This window comes from Myxine glutinosa, chromosome 4 (assembly GCF_964187855.1).
Source record: "Myxine glutinosa chromosome 4, kmMyxGlut1.1, whole genome shotgun sequence".
NCBI lineage: Eukaryota > Metazoa > Chordata > Myxini > Myxiniformes > Myxinidae > Myxine > Myxine glutinosa.
The window spans coordinates 79,726,222-79,738,307 of NC_136264.1; positions in this window are offsets into that span (position 1 = coordinate 79,726,222).

Here is a 12,086-nt window from a genome sequence, read left to right on the forward strand (position 1 = left end):
ATGTTTCATGATATTTGTTATATTATATCACCTTTATCTTTCAATATTGTTGAAAAGAAGATCAAATAGCTGTATGTTGAAATATGTTTAAAAAGTCAAAACTTTACATGGGGTGTACTTACCTTTTCACGTGACTGTAGAACCGTAGATCTTCACTCAGTTCTGAAAGTAAGCCTTACTTCACGGATGTCGGGATTCCTCCAAATTTCTTCATTTAGTGTTATGAAGAGCATTAGCCACTGTTTAAAAAACTAATCATACTTGTTTGTGGTCTGTAATATTTTCACTTCCTGTGGAAGCCGTTGCTCCCATGGAAAGGACATTATAACTACTAGTGAGGTACCCGTGCTACACACGGGTGGGAGGCCAGAAGCAAACAGACAATTTAGAAATGGCGAATGCTAAAGCATGAAACCAATAAATTCCAAATTACTGTAGTACCTTCAGTCGCACGTCAGACATGGACAGCAAGTTCGTGAAGGACTTCCATGAAAAACGTACCCTTTCGCAAACAAATGGGTATGTTTGTTCTATACCCAGTCAATGGCTAATCTGCATCTGGCGATCCGCAAATTTCACGTTTAGAAAGTAGAAACCGTCAGCCGTCACGGCATTCCGTCATTCACTTCAACTCGATATCTCTTTTTTCATTCCAAACAGCATAACTCCAATCACAAATTAAATAACATTAACACAAAAAATAAACTTTTAACAACATTCGTGACATAAACAAATATGTAAACCCTGAAGTGAAGTTTCGTAAGGTTGGGTGAACACAATTACGAATTCAAAATCATAATTGTATTCACTCAATTCCAATCATCAATTGATACTTTAACAAAACGATTAACACGATTAACGTTTAACGATTTAACATTACGATTGAATGACGGTTGTATTGGGATATTATCAAACTCGCGCATTGCCGTCATCTGTCCACGTCCGCATTCGCGGCAGGTTCATAATTCTCATCAAAATCTAAACAGTATTTGGAGAATTTCAATAAAAGCCACATCACTGTTCATATTGGTAAATATTATTCCATCATGTTTGGAAAAAGTGGAAAATTGGAAAAATTGGAAAAAGTGGAAAAACAATATAGCCTATTTTACTCCAGGGGATCCCAGGATTACCCACCCAAAATATCGTTGCGATCGGTTCAGCCATTTTTGCTGTACCTTCGAACGGATGGACAGACAGACGGATGGACATTTGGTGAATTAGAGTAAGATAAGCTATTTATACACGTTATCACTGCAGGTCCCGGTGTGTACCCTGGTTAGAATAGGTACACCGTATCCCTGCGTGTCGTAAGAGGCGACAAAGAGGGTTGGCATCAGGAAGGGCATCCGGCCATAAAAACATTGCCTCAAAAAGAGAACCATGACAATTACAACTACATATGGGCAGGGTACAGCCCGAAATGGAGATCGGTTTCTGAGGTTTGGGACATGGAATGTAGGGACAATGACAGGGAGATCAGGAGAAGTGGTGGAAGTATTGGTCAGAAGAAGAGTGGACATATGTTGTGTGCAAGAGACGAGATGGAAGGGAAGTGGTGTGAGAATGGTGAAGGGTTGGCAGGGACAGAAATACAAGTTTGTGTGGCAAGGGTGCCCAGAAGGTGTGAATGGTGTTGGTGTCCTGTTTTCTGAGGAGTTTGTAGACGGTGTGGTGAGTGTGACTAGAGTTAGTGATAGGTTGATGATGGTGAAAATGATGATTGGAAAGCTCTTGGGGAACGTCATCTCGGGATATGCTCCGCAGGTTGGTCGGAGCGATGAAGAGAAGGACAAGTTCTGGTGTGCGATAGAGAAGCTGATGGAAAACGTGAAAGATGAGGAAGTTGTTGTGGTAGGAGGAGACCTAAATGGACATGTGGGAAGGAGTATGGACGGTTTTGAGGGAGTTCATGGGGGTTACGGATATGGTGTGGGAAATGGAGAAGGTGAAAGGATTTTGGAGTTTGCTGATGGAGCTGATTTGTTGATTTGTAACACTCAGTTCCAGAAAGGGGATAATAAGCTTGTTACATACACGTCAGGTGGGTCGACGACAACCGTTGACTACCTGATGGTGCGTAGGCGAGATAGGGGGCACCTCCGGGACACAAAGGTGATCCCGGGGGAGGAGGCTGTTTCACAGCACCACTTGGTTGTCTGCGACATAAGGGTGAAAGGTGCGAGGAGAGCTCGGCGGGTAAAGTACCAACCGAGAATGAAGGTGTGAAGGGTGAAAGAGGTGACAGTAAGGGAGGCAGTAAAAAAGAGCCTGAGTAGGGTAGAGGATGATGTGGTTGAGCTTGAATGTGGTTGGATGTCAATGAAAGATAGTCTGTTGGGAGCCGTTGGTGAGGTATGTTGATGGACAAAAGGACCACCGAGGCACACGGAAACATGGTGGTGGGATGATGAAGTTGGAAAGAGGATTGACGAGAAGAGGAAGAAGTTCAAGGAGTGGCAGAAGGCGAAGGGTATGGGAGCAGAAAAAGCAGAGCATGAAAGTTATAAGGCAGCCAAGAAGGCTGCAAAGAAAGAGGTAGCAAAGGCGCAGGAGGCATGTAGGAAAATGTTCGGAGAACGCTTGGATTCGGAAGAGGGTCAGAGAGCGGTATTCAGGATTGCAAAGCAGATCACGAAAGAGAGGTGTGATGTGATGGGGGTGAGTTGCTTGAAGGATGAAGTCGGACAAATCGTTGTGGACCCAGATGGAATTAAAGGAAGATGGAAAAGATATATGGAAATGCTGTTGAATACAGAGAATGAATGGGATGGCAACATAGAGAGTAACCCAGTTTTAGGACCGGCAGAGAAGATAACTGAGGAGGAAGTTGAGGAAGTGATAAAAGCAATGAAGAGTAGAAAAGCGGGAGGGCCGACGGGAGTTGTGGGAGATATGTTGAAGGCAGCAGGAAGTTGGGGTGTGAAGAGAATGACAGAGATCTGTAATCTGGTGGTGAAAGAAGGCCGCATTCCGGTGGTTTGGGAACTGAGTACCCTCGTCCCTCCATACAAGAGGAAAGGTGACCCTCTGGAGTGTGGCTCGTACCGAGCGATAAAGGTATTGGAGCATGGAATTGAAGGTATTGGAAAGGGTGTTGGAGAGGAGGATAAGGAAGATGATGAAGATCGACGAAATGCAGTTTGGATTTATGCCAGGAAGAGGAACGACAGACGTGCTCTTTATTGTGAGGCAGTTGCAGGAGAAGTACTTGGAGAAGAGGAAGAAGTTGTTTCTTGGGTTTGTTGATCTGGTGAAAGCATTCAATGGGGTTCCACGCAAAGTATTGACATGGGCATTGAGGAAGTTAGAAGTGGAGGAATGGTTGATCAGAGTAGTGATGGCAATGTACAAAAGAGCGCGCACAGCTGTAAGGACGAAGGACAGGAACAGTGGTGAGTTTGAGGTGAAGGTGGGAGTGCATCAGGGGTCGGTACTAAGTCTACTACTATTTGTAGCTGTGATGGAGGTGCTGGCTCAGAACGTAAAGGAGGGTTTACCATGGGAGTTGTTGTATGCAGATGATCTGGTGTTGATTGCGGAAAGTATGGATGGACTGAAGGAAAAGATGAACAAGTGGAAGGAATGTATGGAGACAAAAGGTCTGAAGGTGAATATAGGAAAGACGAAGGTGATGGCAAGTGGTAAAGCATGTGGTGAGGTGAAAAGAACTGGGAAGTGGCCATGTGCTGTGTGCAGGAAGGGTGTCAGAGTGAACTCCATTCAATGTACAATGTGCGCTGAGTGGGTTCATCAAAAATGTAGTGGTCTGAGAGGGTCATTAACCAATGTGGCAGCTACATTCAAATGTAAGGTGTGCACAGAGGGAGCTGCAGATGGAGGAAATGTTGAGTTGGATCTTGGAGACGGCGTGAAGCTGGAAGGTGTGAAAACATTTTGCTACCTCGGAGACATGCTGAATGGAGAAGGTGGATCAGACACGGCAACGGTTGCTGGAGTGAGACGTGCATGGAAGACGTTTCGGGAACTGAGTGGCGTGCTGATGAGGAGGGGAGTGTCGTTGAAGCTGAAGGGAAAGGTGTATGCTGCATGTGTGAGAAGTGTTATGATTTATGGGAGCGAGACATGGGTAATGAACGTAGAGCATCAACGAAGGTTGGAAAGGGTGGAAATGCGAATGGTTCGACGGATGTGCGGAGTATCGTTGAGAGAGAGGAAGACAAATGATGAATTGCGAAAGATGATGGGAATAGAGCCTGTGGTTGATGCTGTGAAGAGGAACAGGTTGAGATGGTTTGGTCATGTGTTGAGGAGAGATGACGGGACGGGTTTTTCATCAACCAGACTTCATTTAAAGCACGTCATTGCATTTTAACTGTTTTATTTTTGTCCTGGTTTAAAGACAATTTCATAACCAGCAGTGTTGTAGTCGTCCGGTCATGTCAGTTCCCTGGTACGAGTCCAGCGAGTCATCTCAATATGACCCCGTAGTGGTCAACCAATTTGAAGCCCTCTCAAGTGGATCATGTGCCCACCAGTCACGATACCGTACTGATTGGGGCTGTTGGCAGAGAGCTACGCTAATTATGTACAGAGGCATGTGACACTCACTCTCTTTATATACAGCTGTAACTGCCGTTGCCAACCATCAACGAGCTTTCCTTAATTACCAACGCAGGAACCACGGCAACCTGAATTAATCCCGAGACGAAGTATCTATAATAATAAATATCAGTGTGTGCATGTGTGTGCGCACACCAGTTAGTGTGTCAGTGTGCCTCCTCCATAACTCCAAAACTATGAAACCTAGCGGCCCAAAACTTTGCATGGATACCAAGGGAACCCCAATGGAGCGCATGAATGAAAACTGGGTGTTTGGGTAAATTTAAATACCCCTTTGAAGATAATTAACTGGATTATCATACTAAAATACGCCATTTGGTGTCTGTCTGATTAATTTTTGACCCCAATACATTCTGTCGTTACTTATCCAATCTCAACCAAACTTGACAGGATGAATAAGGGTTACACAATGAAGGTTTTAGCGCATTCATTTTTCCCCCTCCCCAAGGGGGTTTTCTCCCCCGAGCGGGTTTTCCCCGCCATTGCCGTCAATTGGGTTGCGTGTTGAGGTGTATATCAATGTTAAATTAGCTTTATCGTGGCGTTTTTCCAAAGAAGAAGAGTTATCATGCCGTTTTTCCAAAGCCTCTTTTAATAACAAACTTAATGATAATCACATATTGTTAATGTTATTACAAAACAATATTAATACTAATAATTTCCCACTTCCCCAAGGCGTTTTTTCCTGCAGTGATACAACACACACACACAACATGCATTTAAAGGCCATTTTCCCTGCTAGAGTGGGGGTTAGCCTTGCGGTCCCCATGACAATCTTCTCCATTTTGCCCTATTTTCTGCATCTCTCCTTGTTAACCCCCTTGCCCACATTTCTTCTTCCACCATCTTTAGCCAAGTCTTTCCCGGTCTTCCCCGTCCTCTACTTCCTTCTACATTCATTTCCGTCACTCTTCTCAACCAGTCACTTTCATCCTTCCTCAACACATGACCAAACCATCTCAACCTGTTCCTCTTCACAGCATCAACCACAGGCTCTATTCCCATCATCTTTCGCAATTCATCATTTGTCTTCCTCTCTCTCAACGATACTCCGCACATCCGTCGAACCACTCGCATTTCCACCCTTTCCAACCTTCGTTGATGCTCTACGTTCATTACCACGGAGTTTTTCCACGGAGTTTTTCTTATGATGACCTGATTACCTGCTGTTGTGTATAGGCTCATGGGAACAGTGGGAGTCGATATAGCTGGAGATTGTTCTGCTATAGCAGTCGCATAAGATGGATCAGACTCTTTCCATGTAGGCGAGCTTGAGTCTGTCTAAACTGACAGTTTCGGACTTCCCATTAAAATCAAGGATGAAGTACTTGTCCTTCCTGCTGATGACTTGACTGTGGCTCTGGTAGGGAGGTTACATAGAAGCCTGACTGTGGAATGATGTGGTTACATAGAAGCCCTGACGGTCTCATTGCATACAAAAACAAGGGTACAAGACAAAATGTATTTGTGCACTTGTGTGCACTGAACCAGATTTCTGCTGAACTCTGATGGGGATGTGATGAACAACACCTTCAGGAAGTATTCACACCCCTTGACTTTTTTCATATTTTATTGTGTTTCAGCCTGAATTTAAAATGGATTAAGCTGAAATTTTTGTCACTGATCCACACATAATACCTCATCATGTCAAAGTGGTGTTGTTTTTAGAAATTTTTCCAAACGAATTTAAAATGAAAAACATAAATATCTAATTTACATGAGTATTCAACCCCCTGAGTCAATACTTCGTAGAAGTGCCTTTGGCGCTTTGATTCCAGCTTTGAGTCTTCTTGGGTATGTCTGTATCAGCTTTGCACATCTGGATTTGGGGAGTTTCTCCCATTCCTTTTTGCAGATTTGCTCAAGCTCTGTCAAGTCGGATGGGGAGCGTCAGTGAACAGCAATCTTCAAATCTTTCCACAGATTCTCAATGGAATTCAAGTCTGGGCTTTGGCTGGGCCACTCAAGGACTTTCAGGTTCTTGTTCGGAAGCCATTTCAGTGTTTTTTTGGTTGTATGCTTGGGATCATTGTTCTGGTGGAACGTAAATATTCACCACAATCTAAGGTCTTTTGCACTCTGAAGCAGGTTCTCCTCAATAATTTTCCTGTACTTGGCTCCATTCATTGTTCCCTCTATCCTTACAAGTCTCCCAGTCCCTGCCACTGAAAAGCATCCCCATAGCATGATGCTGCCACCACCATGTTTCACAGTAGGGATGATGTTAGATGGGTGATGAGCTGTGCTTGGTTTCTGCCAGACATAGCGGGCTTTGTATTCAGCCCAAAGAGTTAAATTCTCATCTCATCCGACCACAGAATATTTTGCCTCATGCTTTCGGAATCTTTCACGTGCCTTTTTGCTCCAGGCGTGCTGTCATGTGCCTTTTCTCAGGAGTGGCCTCCATCTGGCCCTCTCTCATAAAGCCTAGATTTGTGAAGTGCTACAGAGACTTTTGTCCTTCCAGCAGGTTCTCCCACCTAAGACAAGGAACTCTGTAGTTCTGTCAGAGTGGTCATTGGGTTCTTGGTCACCTCCCTGACCAAGGTCATTTCTTGCCCGGTTGCTCAGTTTGGTCAGACAGCCAGCTCTAGGGAGAGTCTAGGTAGTTCCATTTTCTTTCCATTTCCTAATGATGGAGCTTGCTGTGCTCTTGGGAACTTTCAGCCCTCTAGCCTTCTGTCTTATACCCTTCCCCAGATCTATGCCTCCTCACAATTCTATCTCGGAGTTTTACGAACAGTTCCTTGGACTTCATGGTAAAGCTTCTGCTCTGACATGCTCTGTCAACTGTGGGACCATATATAGAAAGGTGTGTTTCTTTCTAAATCATGTCCAATCAATTGAATTGGCCACAGGTAGTCTCCAATGAAGTTGTAGACACATCTCAAAGATAATCAAAGGAAATTGGATGCACCTGAGCGCAATTTGGAGTGTCATCGCAAAGGGGGTGAATACTTATTGACTGAAGCCATTTCAGTTTTTCATTTTTAATTATTCTGTAAAAGAAATTCGATATAAAACTCCACTTTGACATTATGGGGTATTATGTGTAGATCAGTGACAAAAAAATGTCAGTTTAATCCATTTTAAATTCCAGCTGTAACACAACATGCGAAAAAAGTAAAAGGGTGTGAATACTTTCTGAAGGTGCTGTATATCAGTTATTTTCCTTCGCAATCTGTCCACATAATTGTTCTGGTCCAAACTGGTGTGAATGCTAGTTGGGGTAACGAAGGCGAAGTGTTGATCCAAAAACTAACTCGGCTGCATTGCAACCGCAGATCATCTTTCACTGTGGCACGATTGCCCAAATACTCCTAACTCTTTTTGTTGTAGATTAGGAAAACAGGGAATATCTTATGAAAGATGAAACCTCCAAGTTGGTAGCTGGAGGAAATCTCTACTTTTCTTGGGCAAGGAATCAAATGAACCACTCAATGCTGCGAAAGCTCCACACAATATAACTTACGATCTCTCAGTTGCTGCTGGAAGCGCAAACTGTCCCAGTGGGATTTCAACAAGCATCGCATTACATGGATAATGTAAATAACAACAATTTGTAATTTTATGGGCAACCAGGGGCTCATAAGGGCTGCTGAAATGTTATCCTTAACTGGGAGAGCATGTCATGCCTACAATGAAGGCAGTGTTGTACTGTTTGAACAACACATTCGAGCTATCACAAATGGTATGAACCGCAGGCCCAGCCATGCATGTGGCCTGTGTGCTTGGCTGGCTTTTCAAGCACATTTTCTGGCAAAATTGTAACCAGATGCTTCGCTCATGCTGCCTTGGCAAGAGGCCTGCAGCCAGCTGGCTATGCCCAAGATCTAAGCAAGCTGAAGTTTGCCAAAGCGATAGCACCAACTCATGGTAGCTTTGTTTCCGCCCTTATTCAAATAGCTTAATTTGTTTTTGGAAACGTTTTGAGTGCGGTAGCCATGAAAGGAACAATGTAGACATGTATGATTTCTCACAATGTCCTCGGATGACCGATTACTTGAGGAGGCGTTAAGTCAGTTTGCTTGTCTGCTGACGCTCACTTGTCAATGTTAAATTTCTCCTTGATAGCTTTACAGAAGAGTAGGCCATTGCCTGCTGGTACCTGCTGGAATTTCTAAGGTAAAGACAAAATAGTCAACAAGGTAGAGTTTTAAAAAACAGATATTGATGATGGTTCCCGATAGCATTTAGGCTCAACTGGCCAGCACTCACTGGCTAACTTATGCGCTTCAGATTGAAGACTCTGCCATATTCAAACAATGTTGGCTTTCACCATACTGTTTGCAGTTTCCTTATGTCATGTGCACATCCAGGGTTGTTGTGGGAGTTTAGAGTTGCACAAGGTCTTTGTACACACACTGATTTTGTGTATTAAACACAACCAAGCTACTTCTTTAACGACCCCAAGGTATTTTCATATGGGGTCACACTGGGAACGTTTTTTGGCCTAAGTCTTTCACAAACATATTCTGGCCATGCAGGCATAAAGTTCATCCTAAGGTAGCAATTTGGAATTAACCAAAGTGTCTGAGGAATTCCAGAATGACAATTTATATCTGGGTCTAGATTAAAACCGAGGCGAGACAACTCAGAGGAGATTGCACATACCTCTCGGCTACCCTGCCAGGACGACATACCTCTCGGCTACCCTGCCAGGACGACATACCTCTCGGCTACCCTGCCAGGACGACATACCTCTCGGTAAGATAGGGCTAACAAATATTAATAAAACCAAAGTGATGGTATTCAAAAAGTTGAGAGAGGTCTCAATCATATCAAACGATGGAATATAACTTGATACAGTCAATAACTTCAAGTATCTTAGTTCCTGGGTTAACACAACTGCTCAGGATACCAAACAAAGGAAAGCTGCTGCATGGTGAGCTTGCAACAAACTTTCAAGATATGAAAGTTAACACTTTATCGGCGTATCAAGGAACGACTGTTCATGGCAACCGTTGAGTCTGTCATACTTTATGGAAGTGAAACAATGGACCCTCACTGCGCCCCATGAGAAGGGACTTGATGGATGCTACACCCGACTTCATCGTTCAGCTTTAAATGTCCATTGGCCTGAACAAAGGACAAACTAGATGGTATTCATAGAATGCTTACCCTGCGCAGTCAACTTATTGTGAGCCAACTCTTCTGTTTTTGAACATTTTTTTCTTTGATCCAATATGGCTGCCAGACCATGTGAGCGATGACATCATAAATTTATATCCTCTAATATAATTGTTGCATAGATCACACCCAATACATTTCAAATTGATCAGACTAAGCGTTGTCCCTGTCGAATTATGACGTCATAATTATGGCACCAATGACGTCATTGTTAACAGCATTTATTCCCCATATGGAGTTCTTTACAATGAGCCATGTTTCAATTTTTTCCATTCAGCGGTTTTGGAGAAATAGATGTGCAACATTTTTCGGTTTTACCAATATGGCGCCTGTACCACATGACCTATGACGTCATGATTATCATTAAAATATTCTACATGAGGAGACACTCCTATGGTGAAAATTTCGTGCCCATCACAGCAACAGTTGCTGAGAAAAAAAAATTCACAATTATCGGATACGTGTTGTACTTGTCGAATTATGACGTCATAACGAAGGCACAGATGACATCATCATTAACAAATCTTATTCCCCAAGGGGGGTACTTGACAATGAGCCATGTTTCAATTTTTTCCATGGAGCGGTTTCGGAGATAGAGAGGTGCAGCCTTTTTCGATTTTTTCAAAAATGGCGTATGCAGCACGTGACCTATGACGTTTTAATTATCATTAAAAAAAATTACAGGAGCCGCACATATTCTGAAAATTTCGTGTCCATCGGACTAACAGTTGCAGAGGAATTTTTGTTTTATTCATGCTGATCAGATCAAGCGTTGTACTTGTCGAATTATGACGTCATAATTAAGACACTGATGCGATGACATCACCATCAACATATCTTATTCCCCATGGTGAGTACTTGACAATGAGCCATGTTTCAATGTTTTCCATCAAACGGCTTGAGAGATATAGAGGTTTTTTTTTGTTTTTTGTTTTTTTATACAAGATCGAGGCTCGTGAAAGAGCGAACATTAATCACACAGAAAGACAAACCGACACATAAAACATATAACATCGGGAGCGGTAGACAAGATGGGGAGAGAGGGGGAAGGACACAAACACAACATTTGAGAGCAGGGACAGAGAGACATGGAGACATCGAGAGATCTGAGAGAGGGCAAGGGCTTTGGGGGGGGGGGGCATGGGAAGGGGGCGGTGGGAGAGGTATAAAACATATGGACACTGCCAGGACTTCCAGGAAAGAAGTTGGAATTTCAAACAAGGTGGATCTGGGGTGAATTAGCGGGGGTAGAAAAGATCAAGGTTTTGGATGGGGGAAGATAAGAGATGGTGGTGAACAGCTGTTTTAAAGACCTGGAGGGAGGAGTGGGATTGAAGGGAGTGAGGGAGTTTGTTCCAGAGGCGGGAGAAAAGAGGAATGAAAGAGTGAAGGTGAGCAGAGAGCCGAGATTTCGGCAGTTTAACCATCAGAGGGTTGCTGGCAGATCTTGTGCGACCTGTAGGAATATTTGGGGGACAGAGCACAGAGAGAGCTGGGGGTGCAAGGCCGGAGAGGAGTCGGTAGAAGACAGAAAGACCACCTACCTGCCTGCGGTGAGTGAGTGAAAGGCCCTCAGAGATAGCTTCATCGTGGGAGATTCCAATAATTCTGAAAGCTTTGGTTTCAACAGCGTGAAGCCGAGCTAGGTGTGAGGCAGGAGCACCGGCCCATAGGGGAGAACAGTATTCCATTGAGCTGCGGATGAAAGCCTTGTATGTGGTGAGGAGCTCAGGTGTGCCGAGGAAGGACTTCGCACGACGGAGGATGCCCAGTCGGCGACTGGCTTTGGAGGCCAGCTTGGAAATGTGGTTTTCCCAAGAAAGATCATGGCAGATAGTGAGACCCAAAATCTTGAGCGACAGAACTTCTTGGAGAGGATTGTTGAGAAAGTAGATGGGAGGGTTGTCCAGTCGATCTTTTCGGAGAGACATAGTAAGAGTGTGAGATTTGTCAGGATTGAAAGACATGTTCCACTTGTTTGACCAGTCTGTGATTTTGTCCAGGTCTTCAGAGAGTGAGGAGGCAGCAGACTGCCGATCTGAGGGAAGAGGAATGGAGCGGCAGGGAGTGGAGTCATCAGCAAAGAGATAGAGAGGATTTTCGAGAGAGTCAGAGAGATCATTGATGAAGACCAGAAAAAGCACGGGGCCCAGAACACTGCCTTGGGGAACTCCAGCCTGAACAGGAAGAGGAGATGAGAGAAACCCATTCAGGGCCACACGTTGACGACGACTAGAGAGGAAGTCCGCCAGCCATGCGTGGAGATTTCCATGGATACCAAAGGAGGAGAGTTTGGTGAGCAGAGCGGGGTGCCAGACCGTGTCGAAGGCACGTGATATGTCGAGGGAGACAGCTCTAATTTCCTGTTTGGC